The following is a 10,490-nucleotide window of genomic DNA, read 5'->3' on the forward strand; positions in this document are numbered from 1 at the left end:
TTCCATAGAGAAGAATTTAGAGAAATAAGGCTCTTTCGGCATTTTTTGCATGGACAGCCTCTCTGGCAAAGTTTTTGATGATGGATAACTTATGGAAGCGCGGGATGATAGTGGTGGAATGGTGTTGTATGTGTAAGCAAAGTAGTGAGATTGTGGACCATCTTCTACTATACTGCGAGATCGCTAGAGCATTATGGGCCAATGTATTCCAACGGGTAGAGCTAAACTAGGTTAAGCCTGCTACAGAAGTCAAACTTCAGGCTTGTTGGCCGAACCTCGATGGTATTCCACAAATTGCAGATGTGTGGAACATGATCCCTATCTATATTCTATGGTGTATTTGGCTGCAACAAAATGACTAGACGTTCGAAGATAGGGAGCGCTCTTTGGAGGAGATTAGATTATTGTTTATTAGAACTCTCTTTCTTTGGGCCAAAGTTATAGATTTCAATGGTCTCGATTTTCATGCTTTTCTTTTTTTTATTCCCCCTAAACAAGTGTAATCTCTTGTATACTACATGTGTACTCAGGCTTTGCCTATTGGTATTAATATAATATAATTGTTTACCTATAAAAAAAAAATGTACTCATGTTGTTAGTTGTTATGGTCATATAGCTCTAATTCATCTGGAAATGCCTAGCCTCATTTGTTGTATTTTTTTTCTTTTTCTTGCTTTCCTGGCTTGAACATTTTTATGTTTAGAACTCAATGGTCAAGCCTACATACTTTGTCAAGATGTTCAACTAATTTATAAAGTCTCCAATGTGAATATAAGAATGCTCCAGTGATTTAACCACCTGTGTATGGCTCTGCAAGAAGCGTATTCCACAATGCCATCTAGTTTTATCCTCTCTCGTTGACATAAATTGGCTAATTCCTTTGGAAATCGACTAATATCTTTTATGCTGGCTAATTCCTACCACTAAATAGGATTGGGCGGTGGGTCACTTGGACTAATGGCATGGCGAAACATAACTTGAAATATAAAATATGTTATTGGTATATCTATCAATTAGAGTCTTAGAGATATATGATATACATCTATGTTAAAAATGAATCAGTTTTATCTGTTCAAAAAAAAAAATAGTCTTGTTTGGATACTGAAATCATCTCAACCCATTTCATTATATCTCATCTAATCATTACAACTTTCCTACTTCCAAACAAAATACAATAAACAATCAACTTTTTCAAATCTCAAAACAAAAATCATATAAAAAATAATATTTTAACAATATTTTATTTAACTTTCAACTTTTATTTAATCTCATCTTAACTCACTATCCAAATCAGGCAATCAAGCATTAATATATATATCTATCATTAACTTAGAGGGAAAATGGTAGGATTGTTAAAAAAAAGTTAGGTCTAAATAATAAGAAAAATCTTGAAAGAGACCCAAAGAATACTAGAAAAAGATTACATGCTATGAGTTTTTTTTAACATATCTTTTGACATTAAAAAGTTTCTAGAGCCAAAATTTGAAGTTTTTAAAAAAAACTCAATTTTTTGTAAGTGTATTGTGAATTCAAATAAAAATAATATGGTTTTTCTTTTCAAAATTCTTGAGGGGCAGTGGGCCTTGCCTCTAGATCCACCACTAACCATGGCTCATCCAAACTATTGCAAACCGGCAAGAAACCCGCCTGCCCAATGGGCTATATTTATGGAATATTACATATTTTAACCTTTCAACAAGTGGGATACCTAACTACCCATTAGTCCACTTAAAATTTATATACTATAAATTAAAATACCTTAATGAATTCTTCATTCACTCGCTCAACCGCCCAACTTCTCCATTTTTATGTTCCTCTTCCTTCTTCTTTTCTTCTTCATTTGCTTCTTCTTCCTCTCTTGTGGTCCAGAAAGTCACAATCATGATTGTGGGTCTCTATCACACTCTGGACCAGGGCCAAGTGTAGAGAGATGGGTCGGTGTAGGCTAAAGTCTTGGTGGATGGATCCGCACGAATAAGGGTCTGAGTTGTACATCGTGGGCCTTAGTCTTGTTAAAGCCTTGTTAAACCTTTAATTCTTTGTTAGCCATTAGGGGCCCATTAGCAATATGTGTATGTTTCCTTTTACTGTTTTGTCATTTTTTCTGTTAGAATCTATAGTGGTTTTCATTGGTGGAGTTTGTGAGTGCCTTGTGATGTGCATTCCATTATATGGCAATAAGTCGTGCAAGTGAAAATCTTCCAAAATCATAATATACGAAATTTTCTTTGTCACTCACTCTTTCTCCCTCTACCCTTACAAAAAATCCTTGAAGGAATCTCACCCTCGAAGTGAGGCAACTATTGGAATAGTCCATCTTGAAGGTGTGACAATTTCTGGTATTAGAGATTATGATCCAGACATCAACTAGAATGGCTGAAGGAACTAGGATGAACCAGCTTCAGGAGGGGCTGGCTAATCTCAAGAAGGCCACTGATTCCCAAATCAAAACCATGGAGATTGAGATGCTAACTTTTTGAAGCGCCAAAATAATTTTGTGATTCACCAACTAGTTGCCTTGACAATGGAGTTGCAAAAGAACAACAGTTTGCACCATAGAGAGTCTTCCAATTCACCACCATGGTGAGATGAACCTTTTGAACTTGTAGGAGAAACATATCCAAGGTCAATGAGAATAGATTTTCCTAGTTTTAATGGGGAAGATCTCAATGGCTTGCTATATAAGGTCAACCATTTATTCTCCTTCTATAATACATTGCCCCAACAGAAGTTGAGACTTGCTTCCTTCTATATGGAAGGACAAGCTCTAAGTTGGTTCTAGGATTTAGAGGATTTTAGGAACTTAAGGAATTCGGAGGATTTCACGGGAGCCTTGCTAACTAGGTTTGGACCTATCTCTTATAATGATCCTATGGAATCCCTAACTCGACTGAAACAAAATTGGATAGTAAAGGAGTACAAGTCCAAATTTGAGGCCTTGTCCAATTGCCTAAAAGGGTTGTCTAATTCTTACAAGAGTTGTTTTTTAAATGGCCTTAGAGATGATATTAGGCTCCCTGTGAGGATGTTCAGCCCTAATAATTTACTCACTGTCTATATAGGTTAGCAAAAATCCAGGAAGAACACCTTGGAGTCACTAGGGGAAGTTCAAAGAGTCTTGCACCGAACCTTGAACTACGATTGCTAAAAACCCTTCCACAAACTCCTTATTAGGCCCTAAGTAACTATCCAAGGCCTTAGTTCCAACCTAGAAAATCAATCAGTACCAAATGAAGGAAAGAATGGACAATGGCTTATGTTATTACTATGATTCCAAATGGAATCCAACTCATAGATTCTCAAATCCCAAATTAATCTTAATTGAAGAGGTAGAGGAGTGTTGGGTGGAGGAACCTGAATTGAGTGAGGAACCTGACCCAGGAGAAGGAAAGGAAGCAAAGCAAAATGAGGTCCAACCTAAGATCTCTTTGCATGCCTAATAAGGTCACAATGACCCAAAACCATGAGAGTTGGGGAGTGGATGGGAAATCAGGAAGTGACAATGCTCATAGACTTTGGGAACACACATAACTTCCTAGACACATCAATTGTTAGGAAAGTAAATCTACCTCTTGATGAATCTGATAAGGCTAGGGTGAAGATAGCTAATGGTGAGTTGATTACAACTGAATGGAAATGTAATGGGGTGCAATTTAAGGTGCAAGGCATTGTGTTCACTATTGTAATGCATGTGTTGGTCTTTGCAGGCTGTGACATGGTCTTAGGGGTGCAGTGTCTGAGAGAATTGGGGCCTATTTTGTAGGATTTCACAAACCTTTCCATGGAATTTCAATGCACAAGTAGATCAATCAAACTCAAGAGGCTTAGCCCTTTAAACACCTTGGAAGAGGAGGGGGGGGGGGGGGGACTCTGTAAGCACAACAAATTGGGAAAAATGGGGTTGTTGTTGTAGTTAATAGAAGAAGTAAGTCCCTAGCCTAAAAGCTTACCCCAACTTATATTGGAACTACTCAATCAATACTAGGATGTGTTTGGTGAACCCAAGGGTCTACCATTACATAGAAATCAGGATCATGCCATCAACCTAATTCCCAATACCCCTCATGTGTTAGTGAAGCTATATAGGCATTCCTATTTCCAAAAAGATGAAGTAGAAAAGATTGTCAATGAGCTGCTGAGTACAAGGGTGATTAATCCTAGTCAAAATACATTTTCCTCTCCTATGTTATTAGTAAGGAAGACAGATGGCTCTTGGAGAGTATGTGTGGATTATAGGACATTAAATAAGGTGACAGTGAAGGATAAATATCCTACACCAGTTGTTGAAGAATTGTTAGATGAATTGAGTGGGATTGTGTTGTTTTCTAAGCTGGATTTGCGTTCAAGATACCAACAAATTAGGGTCAAGGCTAAGACATTCCTAAAACAACTTTTAGAACTCATGAGGGATACTACGAGTTCTTGGTCATGCCTTTTGGGTTGACCAATTCCCTCTTCTAGCTTCCAAAGTTTAATGAATGAGATTTCCCGGCCTTACCTGAGGAAGTTTATTTTAGTTTTCTTTGATGGCATTTTGATTTATAGTAAGTTGGTAGAAAAGCATGTGGGGCACTTAAAACTGAACTTGGAAGTTCTAAAGCAACATAGCTTGTTGGCCAAACTTTCTAAGTGCAAGTTTACAAGTGCAGAAGTTGTTTACTTGGGCCACTTGATATCTGCAAATGGGGTAAAGGCTGACCCAAAAAAAAAATTTAAAGGCACTAGAGGATTGGCCACTACCCTCCTCTCTAAAATCTCTTAGGGTTTTTTTGGGCTAATAGGGCACTACAAAAGGTTCATAAAAGGCTATGGTGGGATAGTAGGGCCACTAACAAGTTTGTTAAAAAAGAACCAATTCACCTGGACCCCTCAAGCTAAGGAGACATTCCAAAAGCTAAAAACAACAATCATGCAACCACCAGTTTTATCTTTACCATATTTTTCAACACCCTTTGTGATAGTGTGATGCCATGGGTGGGGCCATTGAAATTGTGTTAATGTAAAAAAATAGGCCTATAACCTATTTTAGTCATGCTCTCAAGGGAAGGATTTTGGCTTGGTTAACTTATGAGAAAGAGCTCTATGCTCTAGTTGTTGTAATGCAAAAATGAAGACCCTATATCTGAGGAATCTCCTTTATAGTTAGGACTGACAATCAAAGCCTTAAGTATATGTTAGAACAGAAAGTTAGGGCCCCTATGCAACAAAAAATGATCTTAAAGTTGTTAGCGTATGACTTGGTGGTAGAATTTAAAAAGGGGCAAGAAAATAAGGTGGCTTATGCTCTCTCTTGGAAGGCCGAGGGGTTAAATAGGAGGTGCGAGTTAATCTTTCGACCCTATCCATTTCTACAATTGATTGGTGGGAGGAAGTGAAATTTGGTTATGCTAATGACTCCTACATAGAAGAACTGATCTCTTTACAAGGGAATGATGCTCTACCATAGAATTTTTCAGTAAAAGGGGGACTGCTATATTACAAACAAAAGCTAGTGGTATCTAGTCATGAGGGCACAAGGGAGAAACTATTACAGCTACTTCACAGCAGTCCCTTACAGGGACACTTAGAGTATGAAAAGACACTACACAGAATCAAGAGAGAATTGTTTTGGCCTGGGCTAAAGGTAGACATTAAGAAGTACATCAAAGAATGTGAGGTGTGCCAAAGTGTGAAGGCAGTGCAATCCAAGCCCAATGGCCTATTGCAATCTCTTCTCATTTCCCTCCCAACCATGGATTTAGTATAGGGGTTTCCATCTTCCCAGGGGTATAACTACTTGTAGGTAATGGTGGATAGACTCACCAAATATGCCCATTTCACTCCCTTGACCCACCCTTTTTTCAGCAAAAAGTGTAGCCCAACTATTTCATAAACACATTTTTAAATTACACGGGATGCCACACTCAATCATCGCTGATAGAGGCAACACCTTCACCAGCCTGTTTTGGTGTGAATTGTTCAATTCCCAAGGCACCCAATTGGCTTTTAGCGGGGCTTACCACCCCAAGATGGATGGGCAAACCGATACTGTCAACAAGTGTTTGGAAACTTAAGAAGCTTTGTGGGAGACAAGCCTAAGGAATGGGCCTAGTGGGTACCCCTAGTCGAGTGGTGGTACATCACTTCTCAACATTCATCCACCTATATGACCCCATTCGAGGCTTTCTATGGTTATGCACCCCCAGACTCATCTCGTACATCCCTGGAACTACCAAGGTGGAAGCTATGGACGCATATCTACAAACCAAAGATCATACACTCCAGCAATTGACAACAAGCACAAGAACGTATGAAGAAATAGGTTGATTTGAAAAGAAATGAACAAAAGTTTTAGATAGGGGACTCAGTTTACCATAGGTTGCAACCATACAGTCAGTTGTCAGTAGCCCATTGCCGGAATCTTAAGCTAGAGCCTCTTTTTTTCGGAGAATAGGCATGGTGGTCTACCACCTCTAGCTACCGCCGACCTCAGCCATACACCCTTTTTTTCATGTGTCGTAATTGCAGAAAAAGGTAGGGAAAAGGATCGCTGCCCTTCCAACCCTCCCCCAGTGCATTTTTAAGGCATCCTGAAGCCTAAGCCCAAGAAAGTGTTGGCTCACCGTGTGCAAAAGTGGAAGAACCAGCTACTGGTTCGGTGGCAATGGCAGCAAGTTGTGGATGCGACATGGGAGCCCTATAATCAAATGAAGGAAAAGTACCCCCACCTTGCGGGAAAGGTCTTCTGACCAGTAGGAATATGTCACACTCTAGACTAGGGCCAAGTGTAGAGAGATGGGCTGATGTGGGCTGAAGTCTTGGTGGATGGGATCTGCACGAATAAGGGGTTGGTTGTATGTCGTGGGCCTTAGTCTTGTTAAAGCCTTGTTAAACCTTTAATTCCTTGTTAACCCATTAGCAATATGTGTATATTTCTTTTTACTATTTTGCCATTTTTTCTGTTAGAACCTGTAGTGCCTTATTAGAAAGCACATTGGAAAAATAACTCAAGCACAGCTTATGTAGTTGCTCCACAAGTTTCTCCAGACTGACAAATTTCAAGCGTTTCCTCTTAGTGGCAAAGTGTACTAAGTAGTACAAAACTAGAGTAACACTTAACAAATCCACAACCTAAATATTTTATCAAGAGAGAACAAAAAGAAAGCTTTTATGTATTTTAGATGATTCCAAAACCAAACTGAAGGGGACTATTTATAGTCCACCTACACACGGCTGGCCTTTAAGGCCAGACATTACACTGCAATCAATTTGCCGACGTTGCAAGCTGCAACAACATGTAATGTATGGCATTAAGCCATCCGTTACAAGTCAAGTAACGTATGGCTTAATGCCATACGTTAGTATAAGCATGAAGGGAGGGGGCCAGCCCACATGGGCGCTCCTCCTACCCTCCTGCTAACATCTCCCACTTACACACAGTGGGCATGACCCTAGATCGCATTAAGATCAAGCATTTTCGAACCCTCTTGAGTTAAAATCAAAAACAACTCAGAACAATGCTTGACTACCTCCAAATCATTTCAATGTGTTCACAACCTTAGCCGCTACCAAGATGTAGTGTCATAGTTTGACATCAGCAAATACTATTGAAGATACGATATTGAAGAGTCTTCCCTTTTGCACTCATATCACTCAATTTTGGTCAAACCGCTTTCCAAGCAATGCCTCTTTAGGTCATATCAATCATGGCCATAGACAGCATGCCAAAGTAGCTTACAACTAACATCACAACCCCATCTCGTGACATAATCAAAAGTAAATGACACTTTAAAAACGAGACTCACACAATGAGAAAGAGATGAACCTTTTGCTCACCTACTCATATAGTCAAATAAGCACATGTAGTATGAAACACATACTACGGTGGATTTCTCTTTCTCAAAGAGCATGTCTATATCAACACTGTACAGATCTTAGTCTAGCCGCTTCTTAAGCGTCTAATCCGAGTTCCTCCATTTGCTCGCCTCCAATGCATCAAAGGGGATCTCGCATCTGACTAACTAAAGGCTATATGGATGGTCGGGTAACCCATGCATAGTCCTCTCAGTAGGCCCCATCTTAACTCCCCCTAAGGCAACATATCTTTATATCAACCAACTTATCCCTTTGGACAAGTACCTAAGGATACAATATCTCATCTCTACTCGTTACTCAAGCACTAGAGGCGAACACTCGTGTGAGTGAGCCGATCTAAGCCTGTTGACATATCTTTTGTGTGTGTATTAGAAAAACAATACGATAAAGACAAGAACTAAATCATATTGTATTAATATCCCAAAGGAAATGTTACATCTCAATGTCATTTGAAACACAAATTACATTTACAGTCTACGCAATCCTAAATTCCTAACATGAGCCTCAAAGACATCTCTTGTTATAGGCTTCGATAAGGGATCAACAACCATGCGACTCGTAGAATGGTGTTTCAGAACCATTTCCTTTTGCGCTATCATGTCTCTAATATAGTAATATCTGATATCTATGTATTTGGCTCTTCCATGATACTTTAAGTCATTAGCATATGCGAGAGCTGCCATGCTATCGCTGAATATCGTCACCAAATCTGAAGTATGCATGCCAATGTTTAAATGCTTGCGGAATCTCCGTAACCAAACAGCTTCTCAAACTGCTGCAGAACAAGCTATGTATTATGCCTCCATGGTGGATAAAGCTGTACAAGGTTGTTTCTTGCTACTCCATGTAATGGTGTCTTTGTTGAGCAGAAAGACATACCCAGTGGTTGATTTGCGCTCATCTAGGTCACTGCCCCAATCGGCATCACTGTAACCTCTTAGTTGCAAATCTAAACCCTGATAGCACAACACATAGTCCGCAGTTCCCTTGAGATATCGCATAATCTTCTTGACTGCTTTCCAGTGAGCCAGTCCGGGGTTAGATTGGAATCTACTCACTAAGCCAACTGCATAGCATATGTCAGGCCGAGTACACATCATTGCATACATCAGACTACCCATAGCATTAGCATAAGGGACACAGGCTATCTTTTCCTTTTCTCTTTAAGTCTTAGGACACAACTCTTTGGACAAGTTATCACTTCTTGCAATATGGGTGTCAATGGGTTACATCCACTCATTAGGAAGTGCTCGAGAACTTTCTTTATGTAAGTCTATTGGGACAAACACAAGTCTCTTTAAGCGATCTCTGTAGATCTTAACTCCCAGAATGTATTCTGCCTCACTCATATCTTTCATCTCAAAATTGAAGGATAATCACTCTTTTGTGGCGACTATCAACCATTTATCATTTCCAGCTAGTAGTATGTCATCAACATACAATGACAACATAATGAAACTCTTATTGAACCTTTTGACAAAGACACAATGGTCCTCTGTGATCATCGTAAACCCATTCGAGAGAATGACTCGATGGGATCTGAGGTACCATTCATATTTGAATAATTCAAATCCAATATCATAAAACCGTCTTGAAGAAAATTATTACCATAAGACACATGGCTCAAATAAAAGGAAACATAATTGTTTTCAAATACAATCCGAAAAAGCAAGTCTTAATAGAGTAACTACAGAAAATAAATTTCGTCAGATCTCGGGAGCATATAACACATTGTGGAGGAAAAGAGTGCAGCCACCTTGCAAGTCCAGCTTGTAGGTATCAAGTCTCAACACCTTCATGCTAGCTTCATTTCCCACCTTGATATCACAGCGCCCAGTTGGAATCCGGCAATACTCCACAAATCTGACTCTATCTCGCACTGTGTTCGGTCGCTCCTGAATCAACAGTCCACACAAGATAGGAGTGAGCAACCATCACATGGCTAGTTACAAAAATAATGCGAGAAAAGTCAGTGTACCTTCTTCGCTCAATGCAATCATGAGCGAAGTGGCATTTCTTTCCGCAGTTGAAACACTCTAATTTTGACTTGTTCTTCCCATGCTTACCCCTCTTGCTGCGCTGAAAAGTTATTGACACCTCTTTAATTTGTCCAACAACTACTCCATTCTTGGACTTCTTGTGCTTAGGTCTTGATGCCTTGCGCAAATCAAAATCAGCCACCTAGGCCGTATGATTGGGCTTAGCAGCCTCTAGGCGCTCAGCCTCCAATTCCAAGTGACGCGAGACATCATCAAAATCTTTGATATTCTTTTTATGCGTCATGTTTTGCTCATATTCTCTCAAGAATTCGATAGTGATCTTATCACTGCCTGGACTTGTTGTTCATCAGTCAGGTTGTTTCCTGTCGACATAAGTTCATGGATCATGGTCGACATAGCCCTAAGATACTACTTCATCGTATGGTCAGAGTGCATCTTATAGGAGTCAAACCTCATGGTTAATCCACCCAACCTAGTGGCTAAAGTTCCACCAAACTTCAACTTCAAAGCCTCCCACATGCTTTGGGCAGTGTCATAGATCTCGAACTCACACATTAGATCATTGTGCATGCTGCTTAACATTATTATGCGAGTGCACCGATAGTCCGGGTTCGAATCCCAGGGGTGCCTCTTTCA

The sequence above is a fragment of the Juglans microcarpa x Juglans regia genome, chromosome 2D, assembly GCF_004785595.1.
Source record: "Juglans microcarpa x Juglans regia isolate MS1-56 chromosome 2D, Jm3101_v1.0, whole genome shotgun sequence".
NCBI lineage: Eukaryota > Viridiplantae > Streptophyta > Magnoliopsida > Fagales > Juglandaceae > Juglans > Juglans microcarpa x Juglans regia.